Source organism: Plectropomus leopardus, chromosome 16, assembly GCF_026936395.1.
Source record: "Plectropomus leopardus strain MGB_pleo_1.0 chromosome 16, ASM2693639v1, whole genome shotgun sequence".
NCBI classification, from domain to species: domain Eukaryota; kingdom Metazoa; phylum Chordata; class Actinopteri; order Perciformes; family Serranidae; genus Plectropomus; species Plectropomus leopardus.
The window spans coordinates 34,217,105-34,239,736 of NC_142191.1; the positions used below are offsets into that span (position 1 = coordinate 34,217,105).

The window sequence follows — 22,632 nt, forward strand, 5'->3', positions numbered from 1 at the left end:
GTCCATTCCTGGATGTTCACGGTGTCAGAGGGGAGCGTCTGCACCTGCGGAAATCCACCACCAACTCTTTGGTTTTCCCTCAAGACTGATGTGGAGGCGGTTCCGCTGGCACCAGTCCACAAAGTCCTGAGTCAGTTCTCTGTACTCACTGTTGTCCTCATCTATGATGAGACTGACAATTGCAGAGTCATCAGAGAACTTTTGCAGGTGGCAGTTGGTGGAGTTGTACATGAAGTCTGCAGTGTAGAGGGTGAAGAGGAAAGGAGCCAAGACGGTTCCCTGCGGGGCCCCCGTGCTGCAGACGACCATGTCGGAAACACAGTCCTTAGCCCTCACGTACTGCGGTCGGTCCGTGAGGTAGTTTAAGATCCAGGATGAAAGGTGGGAGTCCACACCTGAGTCCTCCAGCTTGTCCCTCAGAAGCTCAGGCTGAATGGTATTGAAAGCACTGGAGAAATCAAAAAACATGATTCTCACAGTGCTCCCAGGCTTTTCCAGGTTAGAGAGAGAAATCACTGCTGCTCCAGTCGTCTGTCACTCAAAGGACAAGATAAACTCATCTCTTTAAAAAAAGTGGGGGAAACAGCGCCACCACAATTCCACCTTTGGACAAAAATATATTGCATCTGTAATAATAATCACTGCCATAGACAATGAATGGGAAAAGTTAGTAAAGTTAGTGATCACTATATCCGGCTCCTGCATCGAAAGGTCCCGGTTTGAAACCGGGCGGAAACCTATGACACGTTTTGGAACAACTTGTTGTTTAAACTGTACAACGTGACCATAGGTCTCTTTCAGCACTTATTGACCAAGCATGGAAGACTAATATCTGATTGTGGCTTGACACAGCACGTGTTTCCGTAGTGTAGTGGTTATCACGTTCGCCTCACACGCGAAAGGTCCCCGGTTCGAAACCGGGCGGAAACAATAAGAGGTTTTCATTATCGTGTCTCAAACATCACACATGTCTGTGTGGTCTAATGTCCTGACACCGAATGACTAGCTGCTGCTGGCGATGATCAAGAGGTCTGTAACTTCTAATGTGTCCCTAAACGTGGCCCTCAGGGGGAGTACATGTGTGGTGGTGTGCTGTTTGGCGGCATGTCGCAGAACATGAAAATGTACTGCTGGTATAAATCTGGTCAGGTGGTCCCACAGCTTTGATATAGAAAGGCTCCCATTGATATCACGTTTCCGTAGTGTAGTGGTTATCACGTTCGCCTCACACGCGAAAGGTCCCCAGTTCAAAACTGGGCGGAAACATTGATAGACTTTAATTATCATATCTCAAAAGATCACACATTTCCTGACGCCTCATGACGCCTCTGCTGGCGTTGATCAAGAGATCTGTAACTTCTGATGCGTCCCTGAACGTGGCCCTCAGGGGGAGCACATGTGTGGTGGTGCTCTGCTGTTTGGTGGCATGTTGCAGAGCTGTAGAGCCTCGTGAGGAGTCGAAAGGCTACAAAACTAAACAAACATATACTTCATTCACATTTACAACCACAGGGGACGCCGGTTATTCCTCTGGTCTTTGGTAAGTGCTCCGGTGTAGCCCGTCTGTGCTAAGTACTACAAAGGACAACTGCATTGGCTGGAAATCAAACCCAGGCCTCCCACATAGCAGGTGAGAATTCTCCCACTGAACCACCAATGCTCATTGACTCCAATGCCACTTTGGTGATGGCACGTGCATACACCTGGAAGTTTGACTCACCGCCTTCTGTGCTTTTGCGTTTTGACTGGTGATGTGAGTTGTGTGTGTTGGAAGTGAGCTTCTTCTTTTGGCCGTTCATTTAGTTTCCCCTCTATTCACTGACTCCCACTTTACTTTGGTTTGGGGAGCAAATCTTTGCTTTGTCTATCAGTCAGAGAGAATCAGTGGAGGCTGCTGGGAGCTTTATTTACGACACCGCAGTCGTAAAAAAAACACTGTCAAATGGAAAATCCCCACTGAAATAAGATAAGATAAGATAAGATAATCCATTTATTAGTCCCACAGTGTGGAAATTTCCAACATTGCAGTAGCAAAGGGATAGCAAAGTAGCAAGATAACTGTGCAAAATAAACTTAATAATAATAAAAAATTAATAAATAAGTACAAAAACGTGCAGGATGAAGATGAAGGAAATAAGCACACAGGACGACATAAACAAACAATATATACAGTATTTACAACGCCGAGAAACTCAACAGTTAAATAAAGAATGTTCACAGTTGCATGGGTGAAAGTGAAATTGCACTTGTGGTATTAAGCTGTACAAGTGGAGTCAGTTATTGTTGTGTGTGGTCTACTGGGAGCAGTGCTGGTTGTACAGTCTGACTGCAGCAGGGAGGAAGGACCTGCGGTAACGCTCCTTCACACACTTGGGGTGAAGCAGTCTGTCACTGAAGGAGCTTTCCAGTGCAGTCAGGGTGTCATGCATGGGATGGGAGTCGTTCTCCAGCATGGATGACAGCTTAGCCATCATCCTCCTTTCTCCCACCACCTGCACTGAGTCTAAGGGGCACCCCAGGACAGAGCTGGCCTTCTTGATAAGTTTGTCAAGTCTCTTCCTCTCAGCAGTCGTGATGCTGCTGCTCCAGCAGACCACTCCATAGTAAATGGCTGATGCCACTACAGAGTCAAAGAAGGTCCTCAGGAGTGCTCCCTGCACTCCAAAGGACCTGAGTCTCCTCAGCAGGTATAGTCTGCTCTGACCCTTTTTGTAAAGTGACGTTGTGTTGATTGACCAGTCCAGTTTATTGTTCAGGTGAACACCCAGGTACTTGTAAGAGTCCACTATCTCAATGTCCATTCCCTGGATGTTCACCGGTGTCAGAGGGGAGCGTCTGCACCTGCGGAAATCCACCACCAACTCTTTGGTTTTCCCCGCACTGATGTGGAGGCGGTTCCGCTGGCACCAGTCCACAAAGTCCTGAGTCAGTTCTCTGTACTCACTGTCGTCCTCATCTATGATGAGACCGACAATTGCAGAGTCATCAGAGAACTTTTGCAGGTGGCAGTTGGTGGAGTTGTACATGAAGTCTGCAGTGTAGAGGGTGAAGAGGAAAGGAGCCAAGACGGTTCCCTGCGGGGCCCCCGTGCTGCAGACGACCATGTCGGAAACACAGTCCTTAGCCCTCACGTACTGCGGTCGGTCCGTGAGGTAGTCCAAGATCCAGGATGAAAGGTGGGAGTCCACACCTGAGTCCTCCAGCTTGTCCCTCAGAAGCTCAGGCTGAATGGTATTGAAAGCACTGGAGAAATCAAAAAACATGATCCTCACAGTGCTCCCAGGCTTTTCCAGGTTAGAGAGAGAAATCACTGCTGCTCCAGTCGTCTGTCACTCAAAGGACAAGATAAACTCATCTCTTTAAAAAAAGTGGGGGAAACAGCGCCACCACAATTCCACCTTTGGACAAAAATATATTGCATCTGTAATAATAATCACTACCATAGACAATGAATGGGAAAAGTTAGTAAAGTTAGTGATCACTATATCCGGCTCCTGCACGAAAGGTCCCCGGTTTCGAAACCGGGCGGAAACCTATGACACGTTTTGGAACAACTTGTTGTTTAAACTGTACAACGTGACCATAGGTCGCTTTCGGCACTTATTAACCAAGCATGGAAGACTAATATCTGATTGTGGCTTGACACAGCAAGTGTTTCCGTAGTGTAGTGGTTATCACGTTCACCTCACACGCGAAAGGTCCCCGGTTCGAAACCGGGTGGAAACAATAAGAGATTTTCATTATCGTGTCTCAAACATCACACATGTCTGTGTGGTCTGATGTCCTGACACCGAATGACTAGCTGCTGCTGGCGATGATCAAGAGGCCTGTAACTTCTAATGTGTCCCTAAATGTGGCCCTCAGGGGGAGTACATGTGTGGTGGTGTGCTGTTTGGCGGCATGTCGCAGAACATGGAAATGTACTGCTGGTATAAATCTGGTCAGGTGGTCCCACAGCTTTGATATAGAAAGGCTCCCGTTGATATCACGTTTCGTAGTGTAGTAGTTATCACGTTCGCCTCACACACGAAAGGTCCCCAGTTCAAAACTGGGCGGAAACATTGATAGACTTTAATTATCATATCTCAAAAGATCACACATTTCCTGACGCCTCATGACGCCTCTGTTGGCGTTGATCAAGAGGTCTATAACTTCTGATGCGTCCCTGAACGTGGCCCTCAGGGGGAGTACATGTGTGGTGGTGCTCTGCTGTTTGGTGGCATGTTGCAGAGCTGTAGAGCCTCGTGAGGAGTCGTAGGCTACAAAACTAAACAAACATATACTTCATTCACATTTACAACCACAGGGGACGCCGGTTATTCCTCTGGTCTTTGGTAAGTGCTCCGGTGTAGCCCGTCTGTGCTAAGTACTACAAAGGACAACTGCATTGGCTGGAAATCAAACCCAGGCCTCCCACATAGCAGGTGAGAATTCTCCCACTGAACCACCAATGCTCATTGACTCCAATACCACTTTGGTGATGGCACGTGCATACACCTGGAAGTTTGACTCACCGCCTTCTGCGCCAAACAGGCACAAAATGCAGCTAAATTTAAGATAGGAGCAAGCCTTTTCTTACCCAAGAAAAGCAGGGGGAAAGAGTGTGGTGTATGACGTGTCACCAACGCCAGCATCTTCTAATGCTCCTCTCTGGGGTATTAACTGTAAGAAGACAAAGAAGTTGTGCAACCATTGAGTCCATACAGCAGTAAAGACACAGTGCATTGGCCGGGAATCGGACCCGGGTCTCCCGCGTGGCAGGCGAGAATTCTACCACTGAACCACCAATGCTCACATGGCAGTGACAGCCACAGCCACCACTGCTTCTTTGACGCAATCTTGTCTTCATATTCTTCCTAGGCCGAATCAGGCGGGACACAACCGATCCATTTTGTGCCTATCAAGACTGCAACGGTGCGCCAAACATCTTCTTTCATGGGGACCTGCACAGAGCCTGAGGGAGAGAAAGCCTGGGTAAACAAAGCTAGTTGATCGCCACCGTCGTGGTGCCAAGTTATTATGATCATATGACTACTGTAACTCACATTCATATGGTCACAAAAAATATATAAATAGTTGTGAAATTAATAATAATTTGGCAACTAAAATAACAGAAATATAAAGTAGAACTATTTAAAATCCAGAGCCAAACAAAGGAACTTATATAATGAATAAAGCAATTCTGATGAATATTAGGATTACTGTCATTTATTCAAAAAAATTTAGTTCAGATAATTCTTACTGGTGGCAGGGAGCACCAACGAGACAGAAAAGGCAGGAAAACATCAAGAGTGAACCCCTGCTTGTTTATACATGAAGACAGAAATGAATGGTTGTCACCAGTGCTCATGTGACAGTGCTGAAAGTTGTCCCTAATCCGTCTACGTCTGTTGAAGATTAAAGAGGAGTTCAACTGGGGGAACAGCAAGGAAATTTGGGCTGTTTTCTCCTAATTATTTTTTGAAAGCAATTATGTGCTACATAACAAACCTGACACTGCAATTTCAGTCTTGCCAAAAGGTGTTGCACTGACCGGGAATCAAACCCGCGTCTACTCCGTGCAGGGCTATCCTCTACTGACATCTCCTTGTTAGTGTCGTGGTGAGTATCCCCGCCTATCACACGGGAGACCGGGGTTCAATTCCCCGACTGTAGATTCGAACCCACTGAATCACCTCACCTCGTCTGTGTCAGAAAACACATAAACAGTGTCAATGAAGCAACTGACAACTGCATTGGCTGGGAATCGAATGCAAGGCCTCCTGCATGGCAGGTGAGAATTCTGCCAGTGAACCACCAATGCTCACACGGTTGTATTACCCACAGCCACCACTGGTTTTCATTGATCCATTTTGTGCCCATCAAGAGTGCAACGGCATGTCAAACGTCTTCTTTCATGGGGACCTGCACAGAGCCTGAGGGAGAGAAAGCCTGGGTAAACAAAGCTAGTTGATCGCCACTGTCGTGGTACCCATGTTGAGTTGCAGTCTTTGTGGAGCCAGCTAGGGCAAACAAAGTCCTGCGCTGTCTAACTTACAAAGAAGTACTCAGTGGTTCAAAACCTGCCAATTGCAAATGACTTTGAGGTGCTTTCTGATGGTGTTCAACATTTCTGCTGTTTGCTCACATTCTCAACTCAAAGAGGAAATGAAACATTTGAAATGTTCAGCTGAAGAAACTGCTTTAATCTGAATCTCATGTCATCAAAGTGTTATTGTGCTCAGAGCTCCTCAGAGCTCCAAAATCCAGGTCCCAGGTGTGCTGCTGATCAGGAGCTATTGGCTGCAGCTGTGATGTTCTCCCTCAGCTGCTGCCAATCAGCCTGCTGGGAGGCTCTATAGGGAGGTGGGCTTCTCCTGCTCACTTGCTCGTGTGTTTCCAGAGAGTCGACACCTTCAGTCGGCTTTCTGTGCTTTTGCTTTTTGACTGGTGATGTGAGTTGAGTGTGTGTTGGAAGTGAGCTTCTTCTTTTGGCCGTTCATTTAGTTTCCCCTCTATTCACTGACTCCCATTCTACTTTGGTTTGGGGAGCAAATCTTTGCTTTGTCTATCAGTCAGAGAAAATCAGTGGAGGCTGCTGGGAGCTTTATTTATATGTGATGAGGTTCTATCTGCAGCCTCTTGTGCAGCTCACGACGTTCTTGTAGAACTCTGCAGAATCCTGCACAGACTCTGAGGAGGGAAACTCAGTCTCATTTCAGGATAGTTGAAATAATTTCAGAGAATGAATCTCAGCAGTGACAGGTGAAGGATTTTGGAGCTCTTGACACAATAGTTGGCAATTCACTCACGTTTGTACAATAAAGTAAAGCAAATCAAAAATACACAATATATCCTAACAATTAATAAATGCGTGTGTGTGTGTGTGTGTGTGTGTGTGTGTGTGTGTGTGTGTGTGTGTGCTCGGTTATATGCACAACACTGATGAGGCAGTACATGGATTTGCCAAATGTGCATGAGGCTCAGCAGACTACACAACACTATAATGAGGCACACAGAAAACCCCAGGCCTATGGAGCAATCAGCTCCTCCAGAAAAGCTGCTCTTCACTTCTCTGCCAGATCATTCTTCCTCGTTCCGTAGTGTTTCACTCCGTTCCTTCCTCCAGTGGTTTTCCTCTGCTAACCTTCCCGTGTATCCAGTCTTTCTGCTGCTTGTTTGGAGCAAGTGTTTTTCAGCCTTTGTTCCTGCTCATATAAATGATATTTCTTTTCAGATGGACTTGCCTGGAAGTGCAGGCCTAGCGACAACCATCTGCTTGATTTTGCCCTGCATTTCCACCACAGACAGAGAATGCTGCCTGGAATGAAAAAAATCTCACTAGAAGGGACTACCATGCCAATTTTGATATTGAATCACATCTACAGGTCCTGGGCTTTCAGAAAATATATAAGTATAGACAGGTTTTAAAGCTGTCTGAAGGAAGGGGGACCCTAAAACTATGGGCAGACTCTTCAAATTTGTGATGGTAAATTTAGAAAGCAAAAACCCTAAACATGGGCAACGTATGTGCTGCATTTGCAGTGCATGTGCTGAAAACACCATAAAAAGACATGAGGAGTCATAAGAAAGGATCCCACAGACCACTCTGCAGTGTTAGGCCAAATAAAATTGTAAGATACTGGTGTTTGTGGCCCTGGAGATTCTGCTGAGCTACAAGATCATGTTGATGGGAACCGGCATGAAGGCATGGTCAACTTTCTGTGTGATCTGAATAAACACAGTACAACAAACAGTAATGCATGTTTTGTTTTGTTTTTTTTCCTCACAGTAAGTTTCCTTGTATAACTATAGCTATAACTGTATAGTGTTAAGTCACAAAGAATATGATTTTTATTTATTTTATTTTATTTTTTCAGAATATCTAAATTTTCAAAAAGTTTTCAAAAAAATCTAAAGTGCATGCTTCCAATGCAAGTGCCAATAAATATATTCCAAATTATGACCCATATTTATATTCCCTAAGGAAACAATACAAAGGTTACAGATGTTACAATGTTACAAGTATGGAGTCTGAGTGGCAGGGGTGGCAGGGGTGACACTGCATTACCTGCTCTGACCACATGATGGCTATGGAGGGGTAAATAAATAAATAAACCCTCCATAGCTTGGGACAAATGAGCCTACCAACTTGACCCCCACAGACCAGCACTTTGTTCTGGCCCTCTCATACAGTAGTAGCCTTTGTGTAGGAGGTGAGACTCAGCCAGGGGGATATTGTTCCACACACTCAGCATCTGAGATTCAACAATCTCGGTATCACTACTTACGATGACAATCAACATACAACATCACACAACTTTGTTAATCATTAGGTTAACAGTTGTGTTGTGTGATGTTGTATGTACGTTAACAGTAACATTGTTAAAATAGATCAATATGGATATCCATTATGAACAGCATAGACAGATGATTTAAGTATGTGACCTGTACATATGTGTATTAACAGTAACATTGTAAGAGCAGTAAAAGTGTATGACAGCAAGAGCAGCAGAATGTGGCTTTGTATAATTGTAATTACAGTATTTACATTGTATACTTAGAGAATGCAGGCAGGTGAAGAGCAGGCCACTTTGCATAATAAACCAGGACCTGGTTTATTGTCTTTGCGTGTCAAGATGGAGCCTTCAGGGCTGGCTAAGAGTATTCGATTACAGTTCAGCGGGTCTGGGACATGTAACAGAATGACTGAAGGCTGATGTCTGGCAGATTATGGGAGCCCTCCTCCCTCTCCTCCAAAAGATTTCTTGGTGACTCCACCGGGAAGCAACACTTCTTGATGTGCTGAAATCGTCCTGGTTGCAAGGAAAAGAGTCACATGCCGTTCCTCTCCATCCATTTCAAACGTGAAATGTTTGGGCATGACGTTGGCCTTCTTTTTTGAACGCTTGATAAACCGGCCTGGAGTCTGCTGTCCAGGGTGGCAATCACAGCTGCTCACTTCTTGGCCCTCACTGGCTGTGACAACACGTCCATGATCATCACAGACCACCTCACCAGTACAAAATGTGCACTTTGTGAAAACTCTTGTGCCCTTCCCTTCAGAGTGTTGGATGCAAAGTCCTTTCCACTTCTGTCTCTGAATCTGTGGGCAGTTCATGATGTTACCATCAGATCCAGAGGGTCTCCACCCGTCAAGAAGTCGTCGGCTACCGACTTTACCGACCCATGCCTATGTGGTGGCTGACACCAAGGGAAGAGCGCTGTCAAAAAAAGAAGTTGTGTTAGTCATGAAGATAATAATTTAGGACTTTGAATCATGTAATTATATTTACGTGAAAATAATGTCAAAAGAAAATACTCACAGTGAACATATTCTTGTCGCAGTTTCAGCTGCCGCTTCTCCCAGTGCTCATACACCTTTTGGCCAACAGGACACACCCGGTAGAAGTTCCCGTTTTGGTTTTGGCCCGTGAATTGAGACAGGATATTTCTCCAGCAGGGTTTGAAATGACGCCTCAATTTCCTTCCTGACAGCAGTAGAAGAACCAGCAGTGCTGCAGGTAATACGGCTGCTACTCTCCTCAGAAGAGTCACGGCTGCTACCCTCCACAGAAGGTTCAGGGCTGATATCCTCCCCAAAAGTATCAGAACTACAAATAAAATTTAAAAAAAAAAAGATTATAAGATATTTGCCTAAATATAGATTATGGTGTTGACTGTGTTTGCTTAAACTGTTAAAAAAAAAAACTCACCTTGACACACCACCTATGTTCTTCACCATCCCAGCAGCTGTCACAGCGTGTCCGACTGTCCTAACACGGTAGTGTTTCTCCGCTGTTGCGCTGGAATGGTTCAGGTAATCGGCCACCATTGACTTTTGAGCATCAGAGTACTCTTTAGTTGCCGTCTCATAGACTCTGCGTGCCATCTGGCTGGTCACTGGTGTGAGGTTGTACCTTTTGTGCAACCGGTGCAGGTCATTGGAGGCACGGTGGATCTGCCTCCCTGCAGTGGAAATGAAGAATCTCTCTTCTCCATCCATCTCATCCTCCACATCCCTCTTGCGTTTCCTGGTGCTTCTCTGGAGCTCTGGCCGCACCAGTCTGTATCAAACTTTGTCAGTGCTAGATAATCATTAAGTGCTGGGTTTTGGACCTTCTGACTTAATCTACCCCAAAGGGCAAAGAGGAGAAGAGTCAGGTTAAGTGCCTAGGTGTTCTCGGAACAATTGAGTTTTCAATTGTCTCTTAAAAGTAGAAAGGGACTCAGCAGAACGCACAGAGTTTGGAAGTTTGTTCCACCATTTGGGAACAACAGAAGAGAAGAGTGTGGCTAGAGATTTGGAGCCGTTCTGGGCTGGAAGCACCAGGCGTCTTTCGCATGCAGAGCGTAGTGAGTGAGAAGGAGAGTAGACCTGGATCAGGGATTCCAGGTCGGCTGGAGCAGTTCTTGTGATTGTTTTGTTAGCCAAGAGAAGTGCTTTGAATTTCATTCTGGCTGCCACTGGAAGCCAGTGAAGAGAAATTAGCAGCAGGGTGACATGTGCTCTTTTGGGCTGGTTGAAGACCAGACGTGCTGCTGCATTCTGGATCATCTGAAGAGGTTTGAATGAGCATGCAGGGAGGCCTGCCAGAAGAGAGTTGCAGTAGTCAATGCGTGAGATCACAAGAGCCTGAACCAGAAGCTGTGTGGCCTGTTGGGTTAGGAAGGGTCTGATCTTCCTGATGTTGTAGAGGGCATAACGACAAGACCGAGAAACTGAGGCCACATGAACCTTAAAGGTCAGCTGGTCATCAATCATGACACCCAGGTTTCTGGCTGAGTTTGTGGGCACAAGTAGGCCCGAGTCTAGTTGGACACTGCTCCGAGGCTGAACAGATGGACAAGCTGGAAAGACCATGAGTTCGGTCTTAGACAGATTTAGCTGAAGGTGGCGTTCCTTCATCCATGTGGAGATACCAGCCAGACACGCCGATATCCGAGCTGAGACCGTTCTGTCATCAGGTGGAAAGGAGAGGAAGATCTGAGTGTCATCAGCATAGCAGTGGTAGGAGAAACCATGGGAGCAGATCACTGCACCGAGTGAGGTGGTGTACAGAGAGAAGAGTAGGGGACCAAGCACCGACCCCTGAGGAACCCCTGTCGATAGGCCATGTGACCTAGACACCTCTCCTCGCCATGACACTCTGAAGGATCTGCCTGTGAGGTAGGACTTGAACCACCATAGGACAGAACCTGAGATGCCGAGCTCAGAGAGTGTGGAGAGGAGGATTTGATGGTTCACCGTGTCAAAGGCAGCAGACAGGTCCAGCAGCAGTAGGACAGAGGATTGACCAGCAGCTCGAGCCAGTCTCAGTGACTCAGTGACTGACAGGAGTGCAGTCTCAGTGGACTGGTCACACTTGAAGCCAGACTGAAAGGAGTCAAGTAGGTTGTTGTTCTGCAAGTGTTCAGAGACCTGGTTAAATACTGCGCGCTCCAGTATTTGACAGAAATGGTAGAAGTGAGACTGGCCTGTAGTTTTCAACCTGGGCGGGGTTGAGATTAGGCTTTTTGAGCAGTGGGGTGACACGGGCTTGCTTAAAAGTAGCAGGAAAAGTGCCAGTTTTTAGGGAGGAATTGACAATGTGTGTGACTGCAGGTTTGATAGTGGGCAGGATGGTCTGCAGGATGCAGGTGGGTATTGGATCGAGAGGACATGTAGGTTTTGAGCTCAGAAGAAGTCTGGAGACCTCATCCTCGGTCAGAGGAGCAAAAGAGCAGAGTGAAGCGGCAGTAGTGGGTTTGAGCTGACTGGGCCGGTCAGGCTCAGAGAACTGGTTGCTAATTGCAGCCACCTTTTCAGTGAAAAAGGAGGCAAACATGTCTGGAGTCAGTGTAGTGGAAGGCTGAGCAGCTGGAGGAGAAAGCAAGGAGTTAAAAACCATAAACAGTTTTCTGGAGTCAGTAGCAGCACAGATCTTGTTCTGATAGAAGGCTTTCTTAGCGGACTGCAAGGAAGAGGTAAAGGAAGCAAGTTTCTGTTTGTATCAGGACAAATCAGTGGGTTCTTGGGATTTACGCCACTTTCTTTCTGCTGCCCTGAGTCCAGTTCTTTGTTCTCTCAGAACTTCAGAGAGCCATGGACTTGGTTGTCTTTTCTTGGCTGGTTTGGACACCAGGGGGCAGAGTTTGTCCAGAGAGGATGCCAGAGAGGAACAGAGTGTTTCTGTAGCCTCATTAACAGAAAGTGAGGAGAAGTGTGAGTGGTCAGGCATGGCAGAGCTCACCTCATCAGACAGCTGTGCTGCTGTGAGGGACTTATGGTTTCTGCGGAGGGAAATTGTCTGAGTGGGTGTCTGCAATTGCGGAAAGGCGGCTGCAAATTTTACCAAGAAATGGTCTGACAGGTGTAGTGGGGTAACTGTCACATCTGCTATGGAGCAGTTACGAGTCAGCACCAAGTCAAGGACTTTACCAGCTTTGTGGGTGGGAGGAGAAGGAGCTAGTACAAGTGCAAAGGAGGAGAGGAGTGCCAGAAAGTTGTTTGCCAGAGTACTGTCAATGTGAATGTTCATGTCTCCCATGACAATCAGTGGTGTGCCATCATCAGGGATGTCAGAGAGTAACATGTCCATTTCAGAGACAAAGCCATCCAGATTACCCCCTGGTGGGTGGTACACAACCAGAATATATGCTTTGATGGGAGCAGTGACATTTAGAGCATGATATTCAAATGTTGTGTTGCTGCTCAACGGGCGCAGTGTGGAAAAAGACCAGTTGTCAGGAATGAGCACGCCAGCACCGCCTCCTCGTCCCAGTGGAGCGAGGGTGTGGCTTAGCGTAGCGGACTCGGAGAGTGCAGCTGGTGTAGCTGAGTTTTCTGGGCGGATCCATGTCTCAGTCAGGGCTAGGACCTGAATGTCTGAGAGTTTCACTAGTGAACGGATGAATTCGGTCTTGTTGTGGACTGACAGTTCCAAAGAGAAACTGAAACTCAGTGCTAAGCACTTAACGATCCCCCAACACAAAAACAAACCCAAGCAAGATTCACCTTACCTAAGCTGGCTCAACCTTCTTCTGTCTAAGATTCAGTGCTTGAATAGTGCAATCATTTTTGCTTGAAAATAATGTGAAATATGGTCAGAAAACTACTTACAGCGGACACGTTCAACACGCTTTTCAAACTGCTTCCTCCTCCAGTATGTGTAAAGTTTCCGCTCAGATTCTTCAGACACATCCTGCCGGTGTTTCACGTGTGGCCCTTTCCCAGACAGTGACAGAGGGTACGTTTTCAGTAGAGTTTCAAATGCGGTGAAGAATTTGACCTTCTCATTATCAGCAGGGAGCCTTGGCAGACAGATCACTGGCTGTTTGGTTGGTGAGTCTTGGACAGCATGGCTGGAACAGGCATCAGAAAGCTCACATCCAGTACCTTCCCCAGAAGCCTCAGCACTACATGAAACAAAAGAAATTACTGAGATTATAAGAAAAACATTAGACTTTCAGATTGCCTAAATATAGATTATGGTGTGTTTGGTTATGTTTGCATTGTGCTGGCAAATATAAAACATGCTCACCTTGAAACTTTGCTCATCGTGCTCAACAGCTGAGAAGTCTTCACAATGAGGTCACGTTGCTTCATGCGGAAATGCTTCTCAGCTGTCGCACTCGAATGAGTCAGGTAATCGGCCACCAGTGACTTCTGACCTTCCGGCAAGTACTGAGCTGCCGTCTCAAATGCTCTGCGCGCCATCTGGCTGGTCACACACGGGAGATCGTATCTAAAATGCAAGTTTGAACAGTATGTTAGAAATGTATCGAGACATCTCATCTGAGACGGTGATGAACAGCACATGAGCAGAGAGGGGAAATGATTCACTTACTTTTGCTGCAGCCGCATCAGGTCATTAGAGGGGTTGTGAATTGGCTTCCCTGTGGAGGAGACAAAGAACATCTCTTCTGCACTGCAGTCATCCTCCACGTCCCTCTTCCTTTTCTTACAGGGTCTCAGGAGCTGTGGACGCACCAGTCTGTAGTATATATCAAACCACTGTTGGCAGAGGAGAGAAGGGTGTTAAGATTCATTTCTGCTGTTGAGCACGTTCTGACAGGAAATATGATCTCATTGTGATGAACTTACGCGCTCCTCCTCCTGTGACAGGGCAAACACTGCCACTTGATGTGCTGCCGTTTTGTGTTCTTTTACGCCAATCACGTACAGTTGATTTTTTTCAATCCTGTCAAGCCACTCACCGACCTGTAAAAGTAAGATATCCCAACGATTAGTAAATGCAATGGCTTAGCTGTCTGGACAAATGTATCAATACAGACCAAAAGAGCACAGTAACACTCACAGTCATGTTCGCCACCACGCCCGGTCGTTGGAGGTGTTGCAGGATGATTATGGCCTCGAGGTAGTACACCACAAAGATGGCCTGGGCAGGCTCCAGGGTGCCAGAACCACTGTCAGACAGCTCTTTCATAATCTCCAAAAGTGCGGCTTGGCCCTCACCAGCACAGCTCGGCAGTCACCTGGTGTTAATTGTTGCTCGTCAATCAACATGTTATACCTATGAGAAAAAAAAAAACATCAACTGTGTTAAGAAATCATATTGCAGCAGGGAGAGAGAGGACTGCCAGTTCTGTAGTGTAATCCATTTACATGGGGACAAACACTTAAATTTACCTCTTCTGGGCGATCTCTTTGCTGACTTGCTTGGATGTGACTTTCTGGAGAGAACCAATGAAATCAATGAAATGCTTGCACTCTGTATGCAGTGCCTCATCCTCATGCCTCAGGTTGGTTTGAATAGTGTGGAAAAGCAGGAATCTGTCAGAGGAAGTACAGGGATTTATGTTACGCATGTACTATCGACACTGCTGACACAATAATAATAATAATAATAATAATAATAATAATAATAATAATAATAATAATAATAATAAAATGCTACCAACCTTTTCAAACTCTTGAGGTAGTTCTGCTGCGTTTGTTTTTTCAGTTTTGCCTCAGACAGTTCAAGGAGGATCTGTCGGAGCTTCTCTCTGTTTTTAACAAACTGCAGGGATGGTGCCTCAGGGTCCACATAGTAGAGGTACCTTGAAACATTTTCAACCTGAAAATAAAATACACAATTTTAAAATACATTCTAATCATGACTTTTGCTCCTTGCTTCATCTTTTATTAACTTTCTAATTAACATTTCTAATAAACAGGGTGTGTAAAGATGGTCCTCACCTCCTGTTTGAAACTTTGATTGAGGAGCTCAATCTTAAGGTGTGTGGCAAAGTCCCTCAGCAGGGGATGGTCCAAGGGATGCTTTTGATAAAGCCCCTTCTCCAGCATGTGACTCCTGGCCGTGACAGAGTAGTTCACATCTCGGTCACTGCAATGTGGGATAAGACTTGTTATGATACTTTGCATAATAATGATATAATGTGAGCCACTCACATTATATCATTATTATGGGGGGGCTCCAGTCACATACAAGTGATGATGCTCCAGCTCCTCAGTCAGTCTTTCACAAAGCAAAACAAGATTTTTGGCAATGGTTAATGAAATAAAGTTTGTGAAACTAAAACTCAAAGAAATAGTAAAACAAAATATTTGAAAATGGGAAGTGGGGGCATGAGCAGTGAGGAAGGAGGAGGTAATATTGAAGTAAAGCCACCTACCTTTGCAATGGGCATGCATCTGCCAGAATTTGTCTGAGGACTTTATAATTAAAAGTCCTGCCATTCTTCAGGACAGGAGAGAGGGAAATGGAGACGGAGACGGAGACGGAGACTGGGGGGTTCGGCCAGTGGCGATATACCCACTACTTTCAGTTTATAGCTCGAAAGGACAAAAATATTCGAGTGAAATGCACTCTATGCCCAGGCGACAGGCTCCTTTCAACTGCTGTCCTGTATCTACTTGGTAAATTAAGAAATGGGAAAGTAAAGTAATAAGTAGTGAAGTTACTTTTCAAATGCAGTACCTAGTAAAGTAATTTCATTACAATTTACAGAAGTAACTAGTAATAAGTAACTAATTACTTTTTTTGAGTAACTTCCCCAACACTGCTCGTGAGTCTTCATACACTTTGGGCACAGCAGGCAGTGTCGGTTTGAAGGTGTCCTGGACAAAAAAGACAGTAAGGATAGCGTGGTTGATATAGGAATAAAAATAGGTTACTTAACATGCATTAATTAAGGTGCATGAAATATACAATCTGAAAAACACAGTTGGTCTAACTCAAAAGCTAAGCATGTACTCTGAACTTTGCAAAAGCAGACACAATGGGCACAGCAGATAGTGTCTGGATGTAGGTTTCCTTGACAAATAAAAAGGCAGAACCATCTTCACCTATTTATAATCCAGTATCTAAGCAAGTATTAATGTTACTTACCTTGAAGCCATTTCAGTAGCAAGAAAAATGAAAATCTCTGGTGCAGTGTAGTTTACAGCTAGAGGTCTGACTCTAGGTCTGTGTGAGGGACCAAGTTTCTCCTGTATTTAAACTGTGCACCTTACAGCCCCACCCACATTTCACATTAACAGGTAACTCCCCCACCCACCCAGGTCCTGGGCTCTCAGGAAATATTAGTAGAGACAGGTTTAAAAGTTTTCTCAATGAAGGATTAGTCTAAAACTATATTCTGACTATTGAGATTTCTGAAATAAATAATCTCACTAGGAGGGTTTACCATGAAATATTTTATTTTAAATCACATCTCCAGGTCGTGGGCTTTCAGAAAATATAAATATAGACAGGTTTTAAAGCTTTCTGAATGAAGCTGGACCCTAAAACTATGGGCAGACTATTCAAATTTGTGATGGTAAATTTAGAAAGCATGTCCATTTGTCATGAAACATCTCACTAGAAGGGAGTACCATGCCCATTTTGATATTAAATCACATCTACAGGTCCTGGGCTTTCAGAAAATATAAGTATTGACAGGTTTTAAAGCTGTCTGAAGGAAGGGAATCCCCTAACCTACAGGCTGAGCATTTAGGGCTCCAATTCACTCATTTGGGGAAGCCTCACCATATGTGCAGAGGCTTCCCCAAATAAGAGAATTTTTGAGGAGCTCCAGTCACAATCAAGTGATGACGCTCCAGCTCCTCAGTCAGTCTTTCAATAAGGAAAAACATATTTGAAAATGGTTAATGATTACATTTAATAACATTATATTACATTATATAATGTAATGTCTGCCCTATCAACTTTCGATGGTACTTTCTCGACAGAGAGCTCTGGAACGCCTCTGCTGCTCTGAGAAACTCTCTGCGGTGTACCAGGGGCAATAAACTCCCTTCGGTATACCAGGGGTACGACAGTCTATGCGGTGTACCAGGGGTAGGAAACTTTCTGCGGTGTGTCATTCCTTGAGTTGTACCAGGGGCACAAAACTCTACGGTGTACAAAAACTCTGCAGTGTACCAGAGGCACGAAACTCTCTGCGGTGTACCACGGATACGAGACGGTGTCTCAGGGACAGAGACAAACAAAGTCAGTATAATGGCCAAAAACACCATAATATTGCACGTTGACAGGGTTGTCAACTCCGCAGATGCACTGCTCCATAATGACATACCCATAGACTGTTAGCTGAACACCATGCAATCTGCATTTCTCAGCTCCGGGTCTTTCGGGCTCGTACCTGCACAATGTCAGGAAGGTGGTCTAGGTTAGGCTGTAGCACCATCAACACTGGTGCCTCTCTGTGGTCACACCGACTGACTGGCATATGTGACCTGTCTTCGGAGGGCCCCCGCCGGCCGGCCTAGCGCCGGAGTTTGGGCGGGTGGTTACTTCGGCCAGCAGGTTCACCTCTATGGCTGGCAGGGTTAAACTTGTGTGGGTATAACACCCCCCTCTGCACTCCTGCCATGCAGGCCCCATCTCAGACTAGACTAAGATGGCTCATCTGTTCCATTTGTCCTCTGCTTGTCTGCGTGATGGTGATCTGGGAAGCATGAGTTCTCTCTTAGAAACTGATCACATCCAGCCAGTGCGCAATGAAACCAAAATGGCTAAGACTTGGCTGCTCTGGCTCCTCTGCCAGTCAGAGACGGGGTGGCCCCAGAGCACCCTTGCCTTGCCAGAGGGCTACCTGGTTGATCCTGCCAGTAGCATATGCTTGTCTCAAAGATTAAGCCATGCAAGTCTAAGTACACATGGCCAGTACAGAGAAACTGTGAATGGCTCATTAAATCAGTTATGGTTGCTTTGATTGCTCCAACTTTTCCTGGATAACTGTTGCTAATACATGCCAACAAGTGCTGACCTCTGGGGATGTGTGCATTTATCAGACCTCAAACCCATGCAAAGTTGCCCCTTGAGGTGCCCTTGCTGCCTTGGTGACTCTAGATGACCTCGAGCTGATCGCTGGCCCTTGTGGTGGTGATGTCTCATTCAAATATCTGCCCTATTAACTTTTGATGGTATTTTCTGTGCCTACCATGGTGTCCATGGGTAATGGGGAATTAGGATTTGATTCTGGAGAGGGAGCTTGAGAAACAGCTACCACATCCAAGGAAGGCAGCAGGTGTTCAAATTACCCACCCCTGATTCTGGGAGGTAGTGACAAAAAAATAACTATACAGGACTCTTTTGAGGCCTTGTAATTGAAATGAGTATACTTAAATTCCTAATGAGGTTCAGTTGGAGTTCAAATCTGGTGCCAGCAGCTGCGGTAATTCCAGCTCCAATAGTGTATATTTAAGTTGCTGCAGTGTTTGTGTGGAAGAAAACTGGTGTGTATGATTTTACTTATTGGAAACTTTCTAGACATAATTATTTTTGCACTACTTCATGTCCAAGACAGCTTTTGTGAAAACTACAGGAAAACAGTCCTCTCCAGGCTGTCCAATTGCTACAAACACACCTAAATGCAAAAAGCTGGGATTGCATATCAGAGTAGGTTGACTGAAGATATGTCCACACTTGCATTGAGAAGAAATTGGATTTCTGAAATCACTGCTTGAATGACCCTAAAGAAATGCAGATGTCACTGAAATTAGAACATGTTAACAGCTGTCTAAGATATTTGAAAACTGCCTGTCAGAAGCAAAGAAAGCAATGCTGCACTGCACTCTGGTTTCCTTTGACTTTAGCACTTCTGCCCAAATGTATGTAAACAACACTCTAGTACAGTGATGTTTTCTACAATATTTTTATAAAATACTGTTCATCTATTCAACTATTAGCAGCTAGTACATTAGATTTAAATCTTGCAATGAAAAATTAAAAGCATATTATAATGTTTCGAAGTTTATCTTCAATGTTGCTATATGCATTTTTTAATCACCAAAATTGTAAGATTTTGGATGGGTTTCTGTTTAACTGTGGATTAGAGGTTAGAGTATGTTCTCTAATCAGAATAGTGGTTGTGTCGCCAGCTCCTCTGGCCAACATGTGGAAGTATGCTTGTGCAAGATATTAACTCCCAAAATTGCACCTGATGTTGCTTCCTGTGAGTGTTTGTGAATGCTTACTTGAGTAGCAGATGTTATCTTGTATAGTAGCTTTGGCTACTACGGTTTGAAATGTGATATATGATATTAAAGAACCTTAAATGCTCAATGAGTTTTGAAAATTGCTATATAAATGTAATTCATTTACCATTAAAAACCTCATACTTAAATCTTGCCAGTTGACTTGTCGGTTTATTGTGAGGTAATTTGTGTGTCCCAGCACCTACATCTTTGTTAATCCCTTGAAGCTCTCCGTGAGCTCTGAAGCATTTTACTTTGGAAAACATTCAAGTGTACAAAGCAGGCCCGCTCGCCTATTCCAGCTAGGAATAGGGCTTCAGTTCTATTTTGTGGGTTTTCTCTCTGGATTGGGGCTATGATGAAGATGGTGTACCAGGGGTATTTGTATTGTACCGCTAGACGTGAAATTCTTGAATCATCGTAAGATGTGTGAAAGCATTTGCCAAGAATATTTTCATTAATCAAGAATGAATGTTGGAGATTTGAAGACAGTCAGCTACCGTCATAATTCAGACTGTAAACGATGTACACTAACAATCTGCTGATCAACAACCAGGTAACTGAAGTCTTTGGGTTTCGGGGGGAGTATTATTGCAAAGCTGAAACTTAAAGGATTGATAGCAATTTCTCACCTCTCCAAACATTATTTTTCAGATAAATGGTAGCCTAACTTATTAGCTTGCAAATGCTTTGGTGCCCAGACATGACAGGACACTGCTTAACGCGTAAGAAACTCAGAGGAGAGGAGTCAGCATTAGTAACAGGCATGGCAGTTCAGTCTTTGCCCCCCCCCGACTCCACTCTGCTTCCAAAGCAGTCTGGCAAACAACCTACGGTGAGACATCTTCAGTGCTTCACCAATGACACCGGAGGCTGTAACCACAGACTCTCTGCAACCTGTTTCATCATTTCCTCTCTCATAGGGTTTTAGTCCAACCTCGCACTGAAAACTGCTTCAGGTGTCATCTGCACCATTCGTGATCGTCTCTGTCCTTGAGCTGAAATCATAATCTTTATGAACCGCTGATCCTCAGAGTCACTGCCTCCATTCTCACTCTCAGTTGTGCTGTCCTATCCTGGATCCATTTTCCTCAGTGTCTTAGTTCCTCTTTTTTCTGCTTTAGCCAGTATCCGCCTCACTGCAGAGTCATACCCTCCAAAGACTTCATCCGAATCACTTTGAGTATGATCTTTTACTATCTGCTACTATCTTTTACTATCATTAATTTCTGCAATTAACTCTTCTGGAGGAACTCTCTGTAAAAGGAAAGAGATCGATCAAAAAGGTGATCGAGAAGAAGGTAGACGAAGAAAAGGAGAAGAATTGAGAACCTGGAACTTGCTTTGCTGATCTTCAATTTATCAGTTTATCCTCTTTTTCTACAATGAACTGTCAATGTACTGAATTTGGACACTTGTAAACTATTAGTTGTTTTTTTTTCATCTGTTTTGCTTCAAGATCACAAGTCCTTGATGCCACTGTGGGGAAAATACAAGATAGTCAGAGTTTACTGTTTTACTTTGTTGCTTTGATTCAAAGCACATTGAGATGTCTTTTTTTTCTAAACTGTTTATTCAATACAAACTCCAATTAACTGATCCTTTTGATTATGTTTAGGATGTGGGGTAAGATTATGGTGATTTGAGAATGAAAGCAGCTGTACTTTTTTTTTAAAAAAAAAAAAAAAAGCAAGTGCAGCGGAGTAGTAAATAAAAAGGCAGAGTGTGAGCTGTGAGGAGATGAACTCCAGCTGCTGTGTGTGTATGTGTAGACTCTTAACAACAATTTGTTAATATACTCAACAACCGCTTCATCAGGGTGCACTGGTTTCGTGATGATGGGAGTGATGAGCAGGAACAATCTCACTCACAGCAACAGCCCCAGCCGCTGTAAAATTTCATTTTAGAGCTGTTATAAAATGTTTTGCCTCAACACCAACACAAAATATTATTTACCTGTATCCCCCCGCCTCTCTGTCTTTCTCTCTCTTTTCAGTTTGGGAATGAGACTCAGCAGCTGGAGTGAGCGAGCGGAGTGAGAGCTGCTGAAGAAGCTCAGACAGCAGGAGCAGGAGGACCTGGCCATCGCACTCAAACCCATACTATGGTATCAATGCAGCAATTCCCTTTTTTATCAATCAAAATAATATCAAAGTAGCACTTTAGAAAAGCAACACGTCAGCCTTTACCAGGTAGACTCCGAAAGATGCTTCCACAACATTTTTCAGGATGTTCTGTGCATCTGTAGTTTGTACATTAAATATTCTGTTGATGGGAATCACCCAGCCTGAAGGTATGGCCAAGTTTCTGTGTGATGTACGTGTGAGGAAATATGATTAGTGCCTCCTGTAAGATACTGGTGTTTGTGCTCCTGCAGATTCTGCTGAGCTACAAGATCATGTTACTGGAGACCTGCATGAATGCATGCTTAAGTTTCTGTGTGATCTGAATAAACACAGTACAACAAACAGTACTGCATTGTTTGTTTGTTTTTTTCCTCACACTAAGCTTCCTTGTATAACTATAACTGTATGCTGTGAAGCCACAAAAAATATGATTTTTTATTTGTTTTATTTTTTTTCAGAATATTTAAATTTTCAAAAAGATTTCAAAAAAATCTAAAGCGCATGCTTCCAATGCAAGTGCCAATAAATATATTCCAAATTATGACCCATATTTATATTGCCTAAGGAAATAATACAAAAGTTACAGATGTTACAATGTTATAAATATGAAGTTTGACTGTCAGCGGCGACTCTGATGCCAATGGTGAGCTATATGGGTCTGCAGTGTTGAGTCTACCCACTTGAAAGCTCCCCTCCCCCCACAGCAGAGTCCAGAGATGGGATTACTGCTGCTCTGTGAGCAGCTGCCATGTCCCATCCCCCGATGAGCCACCTTCCTGTAATGACCGTGCTTTTGTTCTGGCCCTCACTCTTACCTGTGCTGACATTCCCCAAATGATACACAGGAGACAAATAATTGCATTAGCAACACCACACTTTACTAAGACAGATATATTTAAAAAAAAGTCAATCACAATATATGTTGCCAAAGTGCATGGTGATATATATACTATTATAAATAATAATACATATATAATAGTACTATTCATCTGATATACACTCTCACAGACATTTTACAGATCTTTGACTGACGTACATAGACAGACATATTTAAAAAGTACAGTCACAATATATGATGCCATTGTGCAGTGTACATAG

At 44.4% G+C, this 22,632-nt stretch overlaps 4 non-coding genes and 2 pseudogenes across 4 annotated transcripts; 4 read left to right on the plus strand and 2 right to left on the minus strand.

Annotated features, from left to right (window-relative positions):
- The first annotated feature begins 857 nt into the window (after positions 1–857).
- Positions 858–930, plus strand: trnav-cac (transfer RNA valine (anticodon CAC)). The gene has a single exon. It is a non-coding gene; the product is annotated as a tRNA-Val (tRNA).
- A 263-nt stretch (positions 931–1,193) lies between these two features.
- Positions 1,194–1,266, plus strand: trnav-cac (transfer RNA valine (anticodon CAC)). The gene has a single exon. It is a non-coding gene; the product is annotated as a tRNA-Val (tRNA).
- Positions 1,267–3,653: 2,387 nt separating this feature from the next.
- On the plus strand, positions 3,654–3,726 carry trnav-cac (transfer RNA valine (anticodon CAC)). Its single transcript has one exon. It is a non-coding gene; the product is annotated as a tRNA-Val (tRNA).
- Positions 3,727–4,720: 994 nt separating this feature from the next.
- Positions 4,721–4,791, minus strand: trnag-gcc (transfer RNA glycine (anticodon GCC)). Its single transcript has one exon. It is a non-coding gene; the product is annotated as a tRNA-Gly (tRNA).
- Positions 4,792–10,076: 5,285 nt separating this feature from the next.
- LOC148187021 (uncharacterized) lies at positions 10,077–13,678 on the minus strand (annotated as a pseudogene).
- Positions 13,679–18,021: 4,343 nt separating this feature from the next.
- LOC148187022 (18S ribosomal RNA) lies at positions 18,022–20,054 on the plus strand (annotated as a pseudogene).
- Positions 20,055–22,632: the final 2,578 nt, after the last annotated feature.